The sequence below is a fragment of the Cataglyphis hispanica genome, chromosome 10 (assembly GCF_021464435.1).
Source record: "Cataglyphis hispanica isolate Lineage 1 chromosome 10, ULB_Chis1_1.0, whole genome shotgun sequence".
NCBI lineage: Eukaryota > Metazoa > Arthropoda > Insecta > Hymenoptera > Formicidae > Cataglyphis > Cataglyphis hispanica.
In genome coordinates, this window is record NC_065963.1 from 2,341,474 (window position 1) to 2,359,950 (window position 18,477).

The 18,477-nt window shown below is 29.9% G+C and overlaps 1 protein-coding gene across 4 annotated transcripts in view; it reads right to left on the reverse strand.

Moving 5' to 3' along the window:
* Positions 1–18,477, reverse strand: part of LOC126852239 (probable cationic amino acid transporter) — a 99,686-nt gene that overhangs the window by 71,713 nt on the left and 9,496 nt on the right. The window contains exon 1 of one of the 4 annotated variants that reach the window (XM_050596824.1): positions 2,937–3,001. The exons of the other annotated variants lie outside the window; for them this stretch is intronic. The gene's annotated coding sequence lies outside the window, so the exon portion shown is untranslated. Of the gene's footprint in view, positions 1–2,936; positions 3,002–18,477 lie in introns of those variants that run through there. 4 annotated transcript variants of the gene reach the window in all.

The following is an 18,477-nucleotide window of genomic DNA, read 5'->3' on the forward strand; positions in this document are numbered from 1 at the left end:
GTTGAAATTTTCTGCTTGCACACGAGTTACTACGATGAGAAAAATTTAGGATGGGTGTCCCTTTGCGTGGGATCGCTTCTACTGAAGCAGAGTACGTGCTTAAAAATTTAAAGCATCTAACCGTGTATGCTTTGACCTATGAAGGCAACTTGAACTAAATAAAATGCCTAACAATCGATTTTTCTTGCGATTTCTTTTTCTTAATATTCTTTACCATTTAATAAAACATTTTCGTAATAATATTATACAAGTATTAAAACTTTCTACAAACTTTTTTTGTTATTCAAATTATTTATTTCTTTCATAAATGTCAGAAAACTTCTTCATCTTTTGTTTGAATAATTTTTAAGTACATTATACAACATAAATATCTGTAAATTAATATATTAATTTAATATAACTAATATATTAATACATTTGAAATAATAATTATTAAAGCAACTTGCTTCTACAAATATGGATTTTTTTAATTAGTAGACAAATCTTTTCAATTACTCATAAAACAAAAAAACGAAAATACACAGTTAAAAAATTTGTTTTCTTGTTAAAAAATATATCAATTTAATTGGTGTTAAATATTTAATATTAATATATAACATGTCTTAATTTAACATATTTTTATTAAGTAAACTCGAATGTTAAATTATTAAAATAATTGAAAAAAGTGTAAAAATAACACAATGCGCATGTATTTTTAATTTTACACACAAGTGACAAGTGACAAAATTTCTCTTAAAATTTACAGAAAAGAATGTTGATTTTATTTTACAATAAGAGTGTCTACAGACCATCAGTAACATTTTTCCAAGTTAATTTTATCATTAAAAATATGAATTTTACAGAAAATTTATTTCAAATTACTATTAAAGTTTACATTTATTTTGTATTGAAATATTTGTTTTCTTGTTAAAAAACATACCAATTAAAATGGTGTTAAATATTTAATACATTCATGTCTAACATAATATTAATGTGAATTTAACATATTCATATTATGTTAAATTAACATAAAAAATTGTGCGAAATTTAAGACACGCGATATACATATATTAAATTTAACCTAAATTTTTCAACCATGTAGAATGGCATTCTCAATCCAATTGGACAGCTAATATTTTTGCGTTAGAAAGAAAACCTTATGCGTCGATATATATTGAATGAGAAGCACGTAGGTACGCGTCAACAATTGAATGTTCACGACTACATTATACAAGAGGGTTCGTCAAGAGCATGTGTTGCTACTTTCCCTTTCAATGCAAGATAAACGCGCCCTCGAAATAAATATTTGCGAGAATAAATTGCGAATAAATCTCTAGCAAAACATTTTTACACGTGCGGAGAACGAAGATGAGATCTCAACTTGAAATGATCGTATAGTCGAAGAATCTATTGAGTTTAGCTACACATATGTTTATGTAAATAATGTTTATGAATTGTACATAGTATTTATCGTTCACATTTAGTGTCGTGTTTCTTTTATTAAATTTAAAGCTAAATCAAAGATCACATCTTCTTAAGGATGTTCTGGATGTACAATAATAGCAAAAAAATTGTCAAAATTAAAAAGAAAACATGTTTCTTACGTTTATACTGTTTGAAAAATTAAAAAAATAAATTCGGGTTATGAAAAAAATTAAAGTATCACAAAATAATGTGGATTTTGACGTATTCGTAAAAGAAAATAATTGTAATTAATATTTTTCCTAATTTATGGCAAAAACTTTTGATCTTGAATATCCTCTGAAATCAACTGCAAAAAACAATGAAAAACGAGTAATTTGCAGAAAGAGAAAAAGAGACAGATAATATTTTTCTACAATTTTTAGTAAATACCTTTTAAACGAATTAGTAGATCTAAATCAAGTTTTGCACAAATATTTATTAGAATTTCCTTAATATATGTGAGAATTTTTATTTCATTAGTAATATTTTTTCTTTGTCAAATTTCTCAATAAGTTTTACAGTAGACCATTTTTCATAAGAATCCAATAGAAAATAACTTTAAATTTAAATAACTTCCAAACCGTTAAGAGAATTGTGCTTAGTTTTTGCAGAAATATTCAGAAGAAATAGTAGAATAATCTGTGAAATTTTAATGCTTTTGTTAGTATTTCGATATATGTCATATACATCCTTAAGGATATATATGTCATATGTTGAAACATTGACAAAAGCATGAAAATTTCCTCGAATGTTCTACTATTTTTTTTCTAAATATCTGTGCAAAACCTGAGTACAATTCTTTTAATAATTTAAAAAATATTTAAAGTTAATTTAAAAGTTTAAAGTTAGTATTGATTCTTGGAAAATCGCGTATTGTAGTAAACTTATTAACAAAGACAAGAAAAAAAACGATAAAATAAAATTTTTTACATATATTAAGAAATATTTTACTCTAATAAATATTTATGCAAAACTTAATTTAGATCTATTTGCTTGTTTAAAAATTATTTACTAATTGTAAGAATTGTAGAAGAATTCTCTCTCTCTCTCTCTCTCTCTCTCTCTCTCTCTCTCTTTCTCTTTTTGCAATTGTTTTTTTTTTCTTACAGTTGATTTCAGGAACTATTCAAAAGTTTTTGTAATAATTAGGAAAATTAATTAGGAAAAATATTAACTACAACTATTTTCTTTTACAAAGACGTCAAAAATTATATTATTTTGTGATACTTCGACTTTTTTTATAATCCAGATTTATTTATTTGATTTTTCAAACAGTATAAACGTAAGAAATGTATTTTCTTTTTTTTTTTTTAATTTTGACAATTTTTTGCTACTATTGTACAGCCAAAATGTCCTTAAGGCGATCTTATCGTTTGACAGAAGGACTTCGAGTGATAGAATCTGTTTGCGGAGATACATGATGCTCTGCAGACTTTCCCTGATCTGATATTTTCCATTTCAAACGGAGAACGGCAGATATTATATTCACGCACAAAGTATTTGTTCCACTGCACAGCTCTCGCAGATAGTCCAGCACTATTCGCGTACGTTGCGAAAATATGACTGCGAGGAATGCACGCGGCGTATACGTTTTTCTGTTTCCCCCGCCGGACAATAACACTCACCTTTGAACAGGCTCTCCTATTCTAAGTCTTTGTTGTTGGGAAATTCCAAGATCTTTCAGTTCTCCCACTTGCGTCTTTACGTTCATATTATTTTGAACGCTACTTTTTTTATAAACTCTTACAATTCTGTGTAATTAAAAAAAAAAAAAAACGCGCACGTTTCTCGATTAAAATATTTAATCAGAAGAAAGAGAACACGAAGAAACTTTAACTGTCCGACGTTCCCGATCAAATATAAAATCTTGAAGTATATACACACTGTTACGTTCAATGGACTTCACGTTGATCGACAATTTCGGGATGTCCTTGTTACCTTTAAGCCGACTACTTATATCGAGAAGCCATTACACGTTTAACGAGGTCGCCATTAGAAGAAAACGATATTGCAGCAATACGGGCGGATTTACGATAGCCGCAAATGGCATTGAAGATTCCTGAAGCGTTCCAGATATGACAAAAAAACCGTCACAAATTGCAATCATCGAAATCTTTGTGACATTAGCATTCTTCACGCCAATCACGTACTTAGGTTCACGAACATGCGATCTTTAAATGTAATCGCATGTTAGATTCATATATAGATTGCGCTGCTCTCTTTAGACGTTACACAGTCCGTGTGTGTTTCAAATCAAGTATACACATATACATATAATATTAATATATTTTTATTGTTATGGAAAAAAAAATATTACATAAAGTTAAATTTTTTTTTTTTTTTCAGAGAGCTATTATTACTTTTATTTATTTTTACGTGTGTTTATTGTGTAGATTATTACAATCTACACAATATACTCATATTCATATTCATACATGTATTTTTCAGAATCAACTCGGTTTTTGTATTTAAACAAATCCACTCATAAATATTCCTAAAAGTTAATCTCGCGTTAGAATAACAAGTTATGACGCAGTATAAAATTTTTAGGAAAATTGTTGGAGCGAAAATTCTTTTACAAAATATTCGTGGAAAAATTTCAGTTCTCGTACCTTTACATAGTTGGAAAGTTTGACTTAAATTTTACAAATTCGCATGTCCTAAACAAGTTTTTGTATTAATACGTAATACATATAATGTAGACATATTGAATGATAATAATAATACTATGTTAATATTATAATGCAAGCTTCATAGTAATTCAAAATAAATTTCGTGTAATTTTAATCAATATATACTTTTTACATAACAAAATTAATTTGAAAACAAGTCATTAACGTGTAGTCACACTCACTCTTATTGTAAAATAAAATCAACATTTTTTTTTATAAATTTTAGATAAATCCTGTCATTAAAAAAAACGGAATAATATATATCTGTTGTGGAAAATTAAAAATTATTTTTACACTTCTTTTTCAATTATTTTAATAATTTAATATTTAAATTAAATTAATGTTAAATGTTATGTTAATGTTAAATTAATATATTAAATAAATATATTAAATATTTAACAGGAAAAATTTAACCCGCATATTTTTTAACAAGAAAACATGAATTTTCCGACCGTGTATATGAAACTTTATTTCGCGAAAAGCGAACAAGGCAATAATGCATCGTGCGCAATACTCTCCCATTGTCATAATATTATACAGGGTGTCCTAAAAATTTTGACACACCTGAAGTGTGAAGGTAGATAGAACCAAATTGAGTCGAAAAGTCCTATACCATTTTGCAAAATTCGCAATAGTTTTGCGTTATTAATTAAAATATGTGAGCTAATGAGCGCGTTGGAAAGCAGTAGGCCGGTATCGGTAGGCATGTACGACGGATTACTTGTGTACGTCTCTTAGTAACAAAAGCATCATCTAAGCGAGAGATGGAATCACGCTGTCACCTCTTGCTTAGATGATACCTTCATTGCTAAGAAACGTACATAAGTAATCCGTCGTACATGCCTGCCGATACCGACCTATCGCTTTCCAACGCGCTCATTAGCTTACATATTTTAATTAATAACGCAAAAATTATTGCAAATTTCGCAAAATGGTATAGGACTTTTCGACTCAGTTTGACCCAATCTACTCTAATACATTTCGGGTGTGACAAAATTTTTAGGACACCCTGTATTAATGCTCGCATAGACCCAATTATTAGTTTCTCAACTGTTACCACAACAAAGACCCGCATTAACTTTTTACCTTAACGCGTCATATAAAGGAACGAGGCGTTTTATTCGAGTTCTCTTTGGCATTTTGCCGACTGCACGCGGTCATAATCGTTTTACCCGTATCCTTCTCGAAAAAGGGCACGGATCGTTACTTCGCATGTTATGCAGGGAAACGTCTGTAAAAACAAGATAGCATCGGCCGTGATAAAAAGAAAGGAAGCTTTCGCGGGATCGTTTAACGTTCGAGAAAGATTTCAATGTCCGCGAACTTTAGCTTGATAACGCTCTTTAGCTTGTCGATTATTTTCGCAAATATTGAGGGAGGTCTCTTTTGCCTTTTCCTAATGCAATTATGCTCCTATTCGTTAAATACTTTACGAATATCCGAGCGATAATGTAACTCGAATATTAGAAAATCGAGAAATAAGAAATCTCAAATATTGAAAAAAAGAAAATCAGCTTTTTATTTCGTACGTCATATTAAAAGTATATTAAAATAGATGACGCGAAAAGGGATTGGTGAGAATGGAAAAAGTTATTATAGTTTGCGACTTCTTGTGCCTTGAATTATAAATATTAAAAAGAAAATTTCAATTTTAAATAAGATTAGGTTAGGTTTTTTTTTTAAGGTTAGGTTTTTTTCCTTCCTCGAACTTATAAATCCTGTATCCTTGCAAATCTTTATATTATCAATTATATCTTCTTATTCAGCAGATATATTGATCAGATATAATTTGCATTTATGTCGGGGCGATATGGTGGGACGTAAAATATAGAGCAACTCGCGAAGCGCACAGTTTTTAGAATTTCATCAAGCTCGGTGGATTTTTCCCTTCTTTTACGATCCCACACGTCACTTGTACGTACAAATCGCCGTATATATCGCCGAACCAGGTGTAACTTGAGCGCGGGCGCCGGTGAATCGGGGTCAGCGCAGGGGTGGTGTACAAGAAGGAGGAGGTCGGCAATCCGTACACTTACACCGCAAAGGACGGTTCAGATATTGGCTCGCAGAGTCCCGAGAACGAGCCAGGGTGCGATTAAGAGTTGGCCAGGCGCCAGCCGCGAAGCGTTATTATCCGTCTTCGGGGCGCAACGAATATAAATTCACGGGCATGTTCCTCTTCTTTTCCGACCCCCCACCCCCGCCACCGCCCCCTCCTTTCACTTCGTGACGCGCTGGAATCGAATGTATTTACAACGGCTTCTTCTCTTCCTCCATCCGTCGTGAGGTTGGGAATTGAATTCGTGAAATGGCTCTGGCGGTATCGGAATCTTAATCCATACGATCATTCGTTGTGCCGTTGTCGACAGGGTATCTGCCTTCGAATAACGACGGTATCTAATAAAAAAGACGAGATCCGCAGATTTGTGCACGGACTAGCACATTGTCGAAAGATTTGGTCTCAATGTAACCTATATCGCATGTGCCAAACGGTTCACGCACAAATTTTTGTGTTAGTTTAACATAATATAAATATGTTAAATGGTGACATTAATATTATGCTAATATTTCAATACAAAATGAATGTAAACTTCATAGTAGTTTGAAATCAATTTTGTGTAAAAAATTAATGTTTTTAATGATAAAATTAACTTGAAAAAATGTTATTGATTCTGTAGATTCATTTTCACTCCTATTGTAGAATAAAATCAATATTTTTTTCTATAAATTTTAACAAATAAATCCTGTTATTGTGTAAAATTAAAAATAGATGCATATTGTTATTTTGCTTTCTCATAAAGGAAGCTTAGTTTTTGTAAAAAAAAATTTTTTTTTTTTTCTTTCAAATTTTGATACCAATGTGTTCAGAATGTTCTGAAACGTCGAAAAAAACATATTTTTACAAAATATTCGTATGTGTGTATGTACACAAAAAGGACGTTGTTCTAATTGCCGTAAATTTTGAGATAACGGGTTAAATTTTTTTATATGAATAGAGTATCATTAAAAGTTAGTTGCTATTGTACTTGGCTAGGATCAATGAAGGGATTTTTTTAATAAAATTTTCTAAAAAAAGGGTGCTGTTGCTCCAACTTGCACAAATTTTGAGATGTCGAGCTAAATATTTTTACATGAATAGAGTATCCTTAAAGGATGGTTGGTATTGAATTTGATGAGAATTGGTGAAAAAGTTCATTTTTTATAAATAGATATTTGTATAATATAATTATATAATAAAGTATCATTAAAGGATGATTGGTATTAAATGTGGATGTATTTGCAATTACGATGATATTATGAAGGAACAGAAATAAAATTATGAGGAAGCAATGCGCAAGTTTCTAATTTCACAATTTTTTTTACTTTTTATTCTTTTATTCAATTGTTTTAATAATTTAACATTTGAGTTTAATTAACAGCCACATGTTAAATTGGCATACGAATGTATTAAGGATGTATGTGACATATATCGAAATACTAACAAAAGCATTAAAATTTCATAGATTGTTCTACTATTTCTTCTTCTGAATATTTGTGCAAAAACTAAGCACAATTCTCTTAATGGTTTGGAAGTTATTTAAATTTAAAGTTACTATTGATTCTTATGGAAAATCGCCTATTGTAGAACTTATTGAAATTTGATAAAGAAAAAATATTACCAATAAAATAAAAATTTTTCACATATATTAAGGAAATTCTAATAAATATTTGTGCAAAACTTGATTTAGATCCACTAATTCGTTTAAAAGTTATTTACTAAAAATTGTAGAAAAATATTATCTATCTCTTTTTCTCTTTCTGCAAATTACTCGTTTTTCATTGTTTTTTGCAGTTGATTTCAGAGGATATTCACGATCAAAAGTTTTTGCCATAAATTAGGAAAAGTATTAATTACAACTATTTTCTTTTACGAACACGTCAAAATCCATATTATTTTGTGATACTTTAATCTTTTTCATAACCCGAATTTATTTTTTTAATTTTTCAAACAGTATAAACGTAAGGAACATGTTTTCTTTTTAATTTTGACAATTTTTTGCTACTATTTGTATTGTACATCCAGAACATCCGTAAATATTTAACACACAAATTTTAACCGCCATATTTTTTAATTAGAAAACACAAATTTTCTGATTGAATGTATATTATACGCTCGTAAAAAAAATTTCAATCGTTTATCTTAGAATAAAGTCCATCCATCTGCGGCGATATATGTACGTCTTACGACGTCTCGTGCTCATCATCGACGATTTATTTCGCACTAAAGTCACGAGTTTATTAAATTGACGATATTCCATTTCCCGCAATTGCGATAGAGCCGAACGCATCGTTGGATGCGATAATAGAGAAGAAGCTCTCGCGTCGAAGTAGGGGGAATGGGAAAACTTTATTCCTCCCTCCAGATCAGTCCAGCAATAATAAAAGCGCTGTATATAATAATAAAAACGCGGATAAAAACTCTCGGCAACCTCATTTCGATCAGCGTATCGCGGTTGTTCGCGACGAACCGATCGGGTCTCGTCATTCTTTCATAGCCCGCGTAGATTCCACTACTCTTTTCATCTTGCCGCCCCTCGTGTCGCAAATAGAATTGCTCGAATTCGACCTCGATTCGACGCCGACTTCCACCATCCTCTAAAATTATCACTCCGCGTATGCTATCCTCGTAAAGTACATAAAGCACACCTAAGCCCATTCCTAAATAGAATTCGAGTTTAGCTTTGACCCGGATTTGCTCGACTCTCGTTTTTGCCGAGATTATCGCACTTCTAGTCAACCGTGTAAAAATATCGAAAAAATAATACTCCTCCATTCTGTCTCTCTCTCTCTCTCTTTCTCTTTTTCAGTCTGTTAATGGAAAATGAAGTGGCCGTAAAGAGAGAAAAGCCACGGGTGAGAGAATAACGGAATAATATTGCGGAACGGACGTGTTGATCCCATTGCGACTCGCTGCAACTTCATAGTACATCCGTGTACTGTCGGGGGGACATAAAGCCGCAGAACTCTGTTTAGAGATCGCCCCTTAGGCTTTTCACCCCGGATGTTACGACCCAGATTCCCCGTGCTCGCCGCTTGCTTCCCGACCTGCCGGTTGATTTCGCTTTTGAACAATTAATCGAGCGACAAGCCGCGGAAACGGACGGCAATCCGGTTCTCCCGCGAGGCTCTTCTTCCTATGTCTCTCCTCTGTAGTAAGGGTCTTGCAATTTGCGGCGACGAGTTTCTAGCAGCGCGACCACGACGATCGCCTCTTGTACAAGGGACAAAATTAGAGAAATAATTCACTTTGACGCGAGAGAACGACGCAGGTAATAAGCGAGGCGAATAATTCCGCGAGCGTGGGAAATAATCGCGTTTCGTTCTTTATAATTGATATCGGAATGAATGAATGGAATGGAAGGGAGAAGAAACGGGGAGTCAATAAAAATTGTAAATTAATAAATTATATATATATATATATATATATATATATATATATATATATATATACAGGGTGTCCTAAAAATTTTGACACACCCGAAGTGTGAAGGTAGATTGGGCCAAAGTGAGTCGAAAAGTCCTATACCATTTTGCAAAATTGGCAATAATTTTTGCGTTATTAATTAAAATATGTGAGCTAATGAGCGCGTTGGAAAGCGATAGGCCCGAATCGGCAGGCATGTAAGACGGATTACTTGTGTACGGATTACTTGTGACGGATTACGTTTCTTAGCAACGAAGGTATCATCTGAGCAAGAGATGACAGCGTGACTCCCCCTCTCGCTTAGATGATGCTTTTGTTACTAAGAGACGTACACAAGTAATCCATCGTACATGCCTGCCGATACCGGCCTACTGCTTTCCAACGCGCTCATTAGCTCACATATTTTAATTAATAACGCAAAACTATTGCAAATTTTGAAAAATGGTATAAGACTTTTCGACTCAGTTTGGCCCAATCTACCTTCACACTTCGAGTGTATCAAAATTTTTAAGACACCTTGTATATACGATACGAGCGTATTGTACTTCGCGTCCGGAAAGTTGCCGAGTTTTTGTATAAAACTATTAATGTAAAAGGCAATTAATATTTTTCATAATTCCGATTCAACATGCGATGTGAGTACTATACGAATTATTTCACGCAGATTTTATTACGTCGACGAAAATCACGGAATATGTAGATTTAATTTCGAGCATAAAAAGACCGTGTGTGTGTCAAAAATTTTTCAAACACTACTTACTTTGATATCTCGAATTTCGAGACGCATTAAATTTTTTTTATATTGCCGTAGAATTTTTCAACGTGTCAAATTTAAATTTTCTGGAAAAAATAAAAAAATAAATTTTAAAAAATGACTGCTTTTAGAGATAATTATTAACAAAAATAATTATTAAGAAATTGGTGAGAACATCTTTGAAAAAAGAAAAGGCCGACAAAAGCCAATCTAATGATGTTCATAATAGGCGTTGAAAATTGAGATGGCGGAAAATTCGAGATTTTCGCTGCGTTTCAGATTTCAATATAAAAACGAGTGATGTGCGGAGAGACACGGTTCGTTTCTTTCGGTATCGCACGCCCACGTTTGTTAGCGACAATAATTAAGGATGCGGAAAACACGGTACACGATGACGAGATTCGCGGAATTGAATTGAACGAGTCAGCTGTGAGCGGGAGCGATCATTATTGGCGAATATAATGGCCTTCCTTCGATCAATTAGCTTCGTTAAATATCTGTCCATTGATAGATCGCTCGTTAATACTCTCGAGTGTTAAGAACTTTCTCGATAATTCCAAAGTTAAACGAAGGCTGTGTGGAGCCGATTTATTTCGGCAATTAAAACGAAGATAAATTACGATTATTAAACGTATAAATTTTATTTGCCCGTTGCTTCGTCAAAATATTGAAAATGGAATAGCATCATTTCAAGAAATTAAATATCTCTTCTTTACATACTCATCTATCGATATCAATCTTATTGTGGCACGATTCTATTTTTTACAAATATATTTTGCATTTATTGATTATTATAACAATTTCTCATCATTCTTACATGTGTATAAAAAAAAAAAAATAACTGATGTGTCACAATTTTTATCGCAAATAAATCACGTAAATGCATAGAAAATTTGTGTTTTCTTGTTAAAAAATATGCCATTTAAAATTTTTGTATTAAATTTTTACCACATTTATATGTTAATTGTGTGAACATACAATTATAAATGTGTTAAAAATGGCATTATTTAATTGTGCGTTAATTAAACTCAAATGTTAAATTATTAAAACAATTGAAAAATATGTCAAAATAACACAATGTGCATATATTTTTAATTTTGCACAATAAATATGTTCTATATTATTAGACTACAGAATTTATCTAATTAAATCTACAATAAAAAAATGTTGATTTTATTCTATAATAGACGTAAGAATAACTACAGATCGTGAATAATTTTTTTTCTAAATTAATTTCATTAAAAATATAGTTTAATTAATTATACACCAAATTTCTTTCAAATTACTATAAAGTTTTCATTCCTTTTACATTGAAATATTAACATAGTATTAACCATAGCAGTCACCATTTAACGCATTTACATTACGTTAAATTAACAAAAAATGTACATTATTTGGAACGTGCAATGTATGTTAAATTTAAGCCAATTTTTTCAACTACGCACCAATGGAGCTAAAAGCGTGCAATTCAGACAAGTGGTAGAATCAAGTAATGCAGTTATATTACATTTACATCGAATCACCATCAAACCATTATAGTCGAAGCATTCATCAAGCGTTTTCTTTGTACGATTCGCATGTAAAAGCCGCGTGCAGTCGCGCAATGTGTACATTATACATGCAGCTACGCAACATGAAAACGTATACGTTGCAAGGAGTCTGCGCTTTTCATTATCATTTACCGCAACCATACTGGGCGAAACACATTAATTAACAAACCGCCAATTAACTGAATGCTCGCCGTATGTAAATACGCCTTGAATGCTTAAAATGAGACTGAGCAAAGCGCGGACGATTTTAACAAATTTTTATAGTAAATAAAAATTGAAAAAAATATTAAAATATTTCTGAAAAAAATATTTATAAAAATTTATAAAATAATTTAAGTATTACAAAATATTATAAAATAAATAAGGAAAAAATGTTCCTTTTTTAATAAATAAATAAGATGGAGAAAGAAAATGAGCATGATTATTTCATATCTCATATTTATAATTTATCTTAAAAATTAAACATCAACGAAAAATTAATAAAGAAATTATTAATATTAATAAGAAATAACGAGCGAATTTACTCGACTTGATTAAAACGCATTTTGCATATATGCAGCAACAAAGTATGTACACAAGAGGGCAGAGAGAATTAACTAAAATTGTTCATAGCAATAGTTTTATTATTGATGAGGTATCGATGAAGTTTCTCCATTGTAAATAAAATCATTGTGTTCATTGAGCACAACATTGAATAACCTTGCTGTATGCAGTGTGTAAACCCTGTAAAAGAGTGGGCGTATATGCGCGTACAGAGAATGTGTTTTGAATTGAGCGAAAATTTTGCTATACATAATTGACGTTTGAAATTAATTGCAAGTTTGATGTCGATAAATTTATCGATATAACATAAATAAAAGAGCACATTTACGACAACTGGTGTATATTTATGTTGCAAACATTAAAATATTTTTATACCATTAATAATATTAATATTAATATTAATATTATAATAATATTATAATATTATAATAATATTATAATATTATAATAATATAATAATATAATAATATTAATATTAATATTAATATTAATATTAATATTAATATTATAATAATATTATAACAATATAATAATATAATAATATTAATATTATTAACATAAAAAAATATTAATTCGAACAAGTTTTAAAGCAAACGATACAAATAAATATCTATGCTGTAAGAACAAGATTTTTCACGAACAACTTATCCCGTCTAGTTAAAAATTTAACTCTGCAAGTTAGTATTAAGTAGGTTAATCCGTCAGGCAGCCATCTTTAATTTTAAAATAAGTAGTTGCACAAAAAATCAAATTAATTATAAATATTTGTAGAAAAGTAGTCAAGAATTTTCGAGAAAAATTACTTTAGACACTTTTTCACTTTGCCATTTTATTTATCCTGCAATAATATAATTTCAATTTTTATTAAAACACAAGATAGAGTGGATGAACAGCTCTCATAAAAATATAATAATTTTTTACAATCAATTAAAAAAAAATCATAAAATTGTAATAAATTTTATTTATCGGATAATTTTATTTGGAAAGATAATAAAGATCAACGAAACAAATTTGATAAACTTTTATAGAGCAATAACAAAAAAAGGAAAAAAGAAAATTTGCGCGACGGAAACAAGATTAAGTCGAAACTTTTCTCAGTCGTTACGGAAGAAGAAATATTCGATAATCCCCTCTTCTCTTACGCGAAGGGGTGCTTACGAAAAAACACCGGAGTCTTGAGTAAAGTACCGCTAGATCACAGTTCCTACGAAATGAGCTCGAGGGAAAATTCGTTATCGATTGAAGAGCCCCCGGGTGTTAATTAATCGTACCTTACGAGAGATTCTTGGTTTACCAGATCTTTGATAAGAAAACCACATTTAAAGCATTATTAATGAGGTTGCTGTATGTAATGTCAACTTACGCGAACAAAATGATCTCACGCAGATAAATCCTAATAGAACAATTGTGTAATCTTGTTATCCGTGTATTATATAATTTTTCAAAATCCGTCACACTTTTGTTTTGTATTCTGATATAGAATCTTTTTTCCTTTAAGGATGTATGTGACATGTATCGAAACACTAACAAAAGCATTAAAATTTCATAGATTGTTCTACTATTTCTTCTGAATATTTCTGCAAAAACTAAGCATAATTCTCTTAATGGTTTGGAAGTTATTTAAATTTAAAGTTACTATTGATTCTTATGGAAAATCGCCTATTGTAGAACTTATTGACAAATTTGACAAAGAAAAAATATTACCAATGAAATAAAAATTTTCACATATATTAAGGAAATTCTAATAAATATTTGTGCAAAACTTGATTTAGATCCACTAATTCGTTTAAAAGTTTACTAAAAATTTACTAAAAATTGTAGAAAAATATTATCTGTCTCTTTTTCTCTTTCTGCAAATTACTCGTTTTTCATTGCTTTTTGCAGTTGATTTCAGAGGATATTCACGATCAAAAGTTTTTGCCATAAATTAGGAAAAATATTAATTACAATTATTTTCTTTTACGGAGACGTCAAAATCCATATTATTTTGTGATACTTTAATCTTTTTCATAACCCGAATTTATTTTTTTAATTTTTTAAACAGTATAAACGTAAGAAACATGTTTTCTTTTTAATTTTGACATTTTTTTGCTACTATTGTACATCCAGGACATCCTTAAGCAATATTATGTTTTTGTTTTAGATTTTAAGGTTCAAAGTAATCCTCAATTAATTTTTCACATTAAACAAAAATTTAGATATATATTATTGTATATATATTTTTTAATATACTACTAATATTAAGTTTTTTATTGTGCATAAAAAACTGTGGATTTATTAATCTTATTAATCTAAAAAAAAAAAAAAAATTATTTGATTGTATGTACACAAGATTCAACAGATTTAACAATTATTCTTAACTAATGCTTTCTCGAATCAAACTATTTTGAGTAACAATTAATTAATTACGAACGTTTGCAATGTCAATCAACCATAAATATCTATCTACCCACGAGAATTATTTGATATTGAAACGGCTAATATTATTTGTAAATGCATTAGAGACATTACATCGGGACAGTGTCTGGCATGTCCATAATGTACGTTTATCATTGGTATCCACGCGCGAAATCTGTCTTGTCTATACGAAATGAAATTATTATATATAAATAGAATTTTATTTTAAAAATTATAAAAAATTTAAGTTGTATAAAGTAAATGAATAAAGATAAAATAATAAGATATGAAATCATCAAAAAATTAAATTTTCTTTTCATTCTCTTAGCATTAATTTTACATAAACTAATATGTTAATAAATATTATAAATAATAAACTTAAAAAAAAATATATGTAATAATATATAATAAACTTAAATTAAATAATATATAATAAAGTTTAAAAAAAAAATAAAAAATAATACCCAATAGTTTCTATAATAAAATTGTTTAATCATTATTTGATTTATTTCTATTGCTTTCAATTGAATTTTTATACATATTAGATATGTATAGTGATGTCATGTTTGTTTTTAGTCCTTATTTATTGGATTGAAGTTAGTATAGGTGATAAAGAATAAATAAGTAACCGATCCTTTCGAGCCACAAGTGCGCATAAATAGCCGCTAGCAATTATTAATTGAAAACAAACGCTGGAAATGAGGGTGCTTTATTCGCGTTAATGCTACTCTTCAATATCGATTTGATCGATCAATCTATTTTGCAATAAATAGACACATAACGAGAAGAGGTGGCATTAATAATTTACATTTACGAATGGATAAATATTATTCGTTCGGAAAACATTCGATATAAGACGATTAAAATCTCATTAACTTTCCGCGAAAATAATTTAATAACACAAACGTGAAAATATCAATTAGTTTGACTTTTGACTCGCAATATCGGAACTATTTAACTTATGACGTCACGCGAACAAGTCAACAGAAGACGAAGAGACAAGGTAACATCTCTTCAATTATATTATACTGTGTCCTTCGAATTACAGAAACATCTGTTGCCTTGTTGATTTATTTCTACACTTTAAATAAATAATTTCGTAAAAGTTTTTTGACAAAAAATTAAGAATAAAATTAATAACTCGCCAACACACCTAGTAAATTTTGTATCAATTTTAGTTTAAAAAAAACACCCCTTGCATATCGAGTCAGATTGGAAAATTGAGTTATATTGAGGGAGAGAGAAATATATACAGGGTGTCCTAGACACACAGAAAATAATTATTTTTTAAAAAAAAGTATGTAATTATTTGCAATATATTTTTTATAACAATTATTTATTTTTTCTTTACACCATTTGATTCATCTTATTATTCTGTACATAAAAGTATTACGATACAATTATTAAACACTAAATAATTTTCGAGATATTTTATATTAAAATATGTCAGATTAAGATACAAAATAACTCAAAAAATTCTCAATGAAAAAATACTTTGTTATAGTATTTTGAAAAGCTCTTAAGATAAGCTACAAGAATATGCAATAAAAAATGGGGATTTCCATTTAAGAAATTAAAGGTGTCCTTGACTTGACCTTAACGATGCCATCCAAGGTCAAACCAATGACACCATCTTATGTTCCCCTTAAAACCATACAATTTTTGTTCAAAATGTTTTTCTCTAAAATGCTTAGTTTTTGAAAGAAAAGAAGTGTACGGGTGATCTAGGACTCTGTATATAGTATCATTTATTGAAGAAAGCTGAAAAAGTGCTAAAACAAGTATTAACAGATAAATTATCTCATTGATCTGAATTATTTTACGCGTTTAAAATTGCAAAACGCGCATTATTTGCAACATGACAGGTATATTGCTACCGTACGTCAACGGCATTTAATTAATCCGTTACCAATCAATTGTCAATCGATGTTTTCCTTTGTCGGACAAACACCAGAGATGAGTTAATTAGCGAGTACTTCGTATTTCTATTAATTTCTCAATGCATTGCAATTATAATTGCAGATGCATGATGCGTTGAGAAAAAATATCTTTTAAATCTGAAAATTCTGACATTCAAAGAGCGAAAGACACGGAATTTGAAAAATTTGTTTTTCGATGATAAAATAATTTTCTCGAAAATCTAGCCTCTGAAACACGTTGTTCTAAAAGGAATTAGGAGTCAATTTAAAAGTTAGTTTGCGCGTTGAGATTAATGGAATCGAGCGGCTAAACCGTTCATATATGGATCAAAATTTCGAGAGATTCATCATTCACTCGAGGCAAATATTTACCGAAGCCTGCTGTAGCGGAGAGTAAAACACAAACAGCATTTTAAATTGTATTTTAAAAATATGAGGATTGGAATATGTAATTGTGGGGAAGTTTTTAACATATTTTCTCGTCAAATATATAAATATTCGGCCCATGTGTGCGTACATGTCGAAAATGTCCTCTCCTTTATAATTGAAATATCTTCGAGCAATCATTTCAGACCGTAATTTTATATACATATATAAAAGCTAGTGCAAATATTTTAAAAATACAGTAATTATATATATATATATATATATATATATATATATATATATATATTTTAATAATTTAATAAATTTTAGAATATTTTAATAATTTAATAAATTTTAGAATATTTTAATAATTTAATAAATGTCAATAATAAGTTTCCTTTAAAGTAAATTCAGAAAATTGCATTTATGTAGAAAAAAATAATAAAATTCGTGCTTGCTGGCTTATTACAACGTGAAAATGCATGTTTAATAGATCTTGTTATTAAATTAAATAAGATCATTTAAGGGAGTAAAGAACATCGATATGTATGTGTGAATGTAAATAGAACGCTCGCCTGAGCGACTTTCATTATCTGATATCACCGACGAGACTCTTTTATGCTCAAACACATTTGTACACAAAGCAACAGGCGCCGTTTCACAAATCATTTCAATTCCTTTATCAAATATTACGCAAAATCTATTTTGTATCTCCATTACACTCCATCATCCATTCATCATTCATCCTATTATTTAGTTATATGCATGTGTATTTTATATTTTTGTAGAAGAATTTTCGATATATCTTGTTTACACAGTGTGTCAATATTTTATTTATTATCTATTATTATATAATAAAAATTCTTCTCACCTTTATTCTCTCTCTCTCTCTCTCTCTCTCTCTCTCTCTCTCTCTCTCTCTCTCTCTCTCTCTTTCATCATTCAGATATTTTCTGCTCGTCTCGCGACTTGATAAATTAATGTGCCTGATAATTAATGGATTTTTATGTTCTCCGTTTTGCGAGCTCGACAGATAGTTGAGAAATAATAGCAGTTTGTACGATCACGGAGTGATTAGCAATTAGGAGCGGTAAGTGCTGCTAGGTGTAGCTGCTAACCTCGGGATTCATTACCTTCTCGCGTGCACACACGTTGCTAAGCGAACTCGATCGTGTATACATCGCGAAAATAAAAACCTGTTTCAGAAAGCGTGGATGTCTGGAAAAAAAAAGTATCCTGCTTCGCTCTAATAGGCAGCGCACTTGAAAATTCAAATGTCACAAAGAAAATTTGGATTTCGAGTATACTTTCCGATATTATTAGAAAATATTATATTAGATAAGAAAAAAAAATATATATATATTTTGTC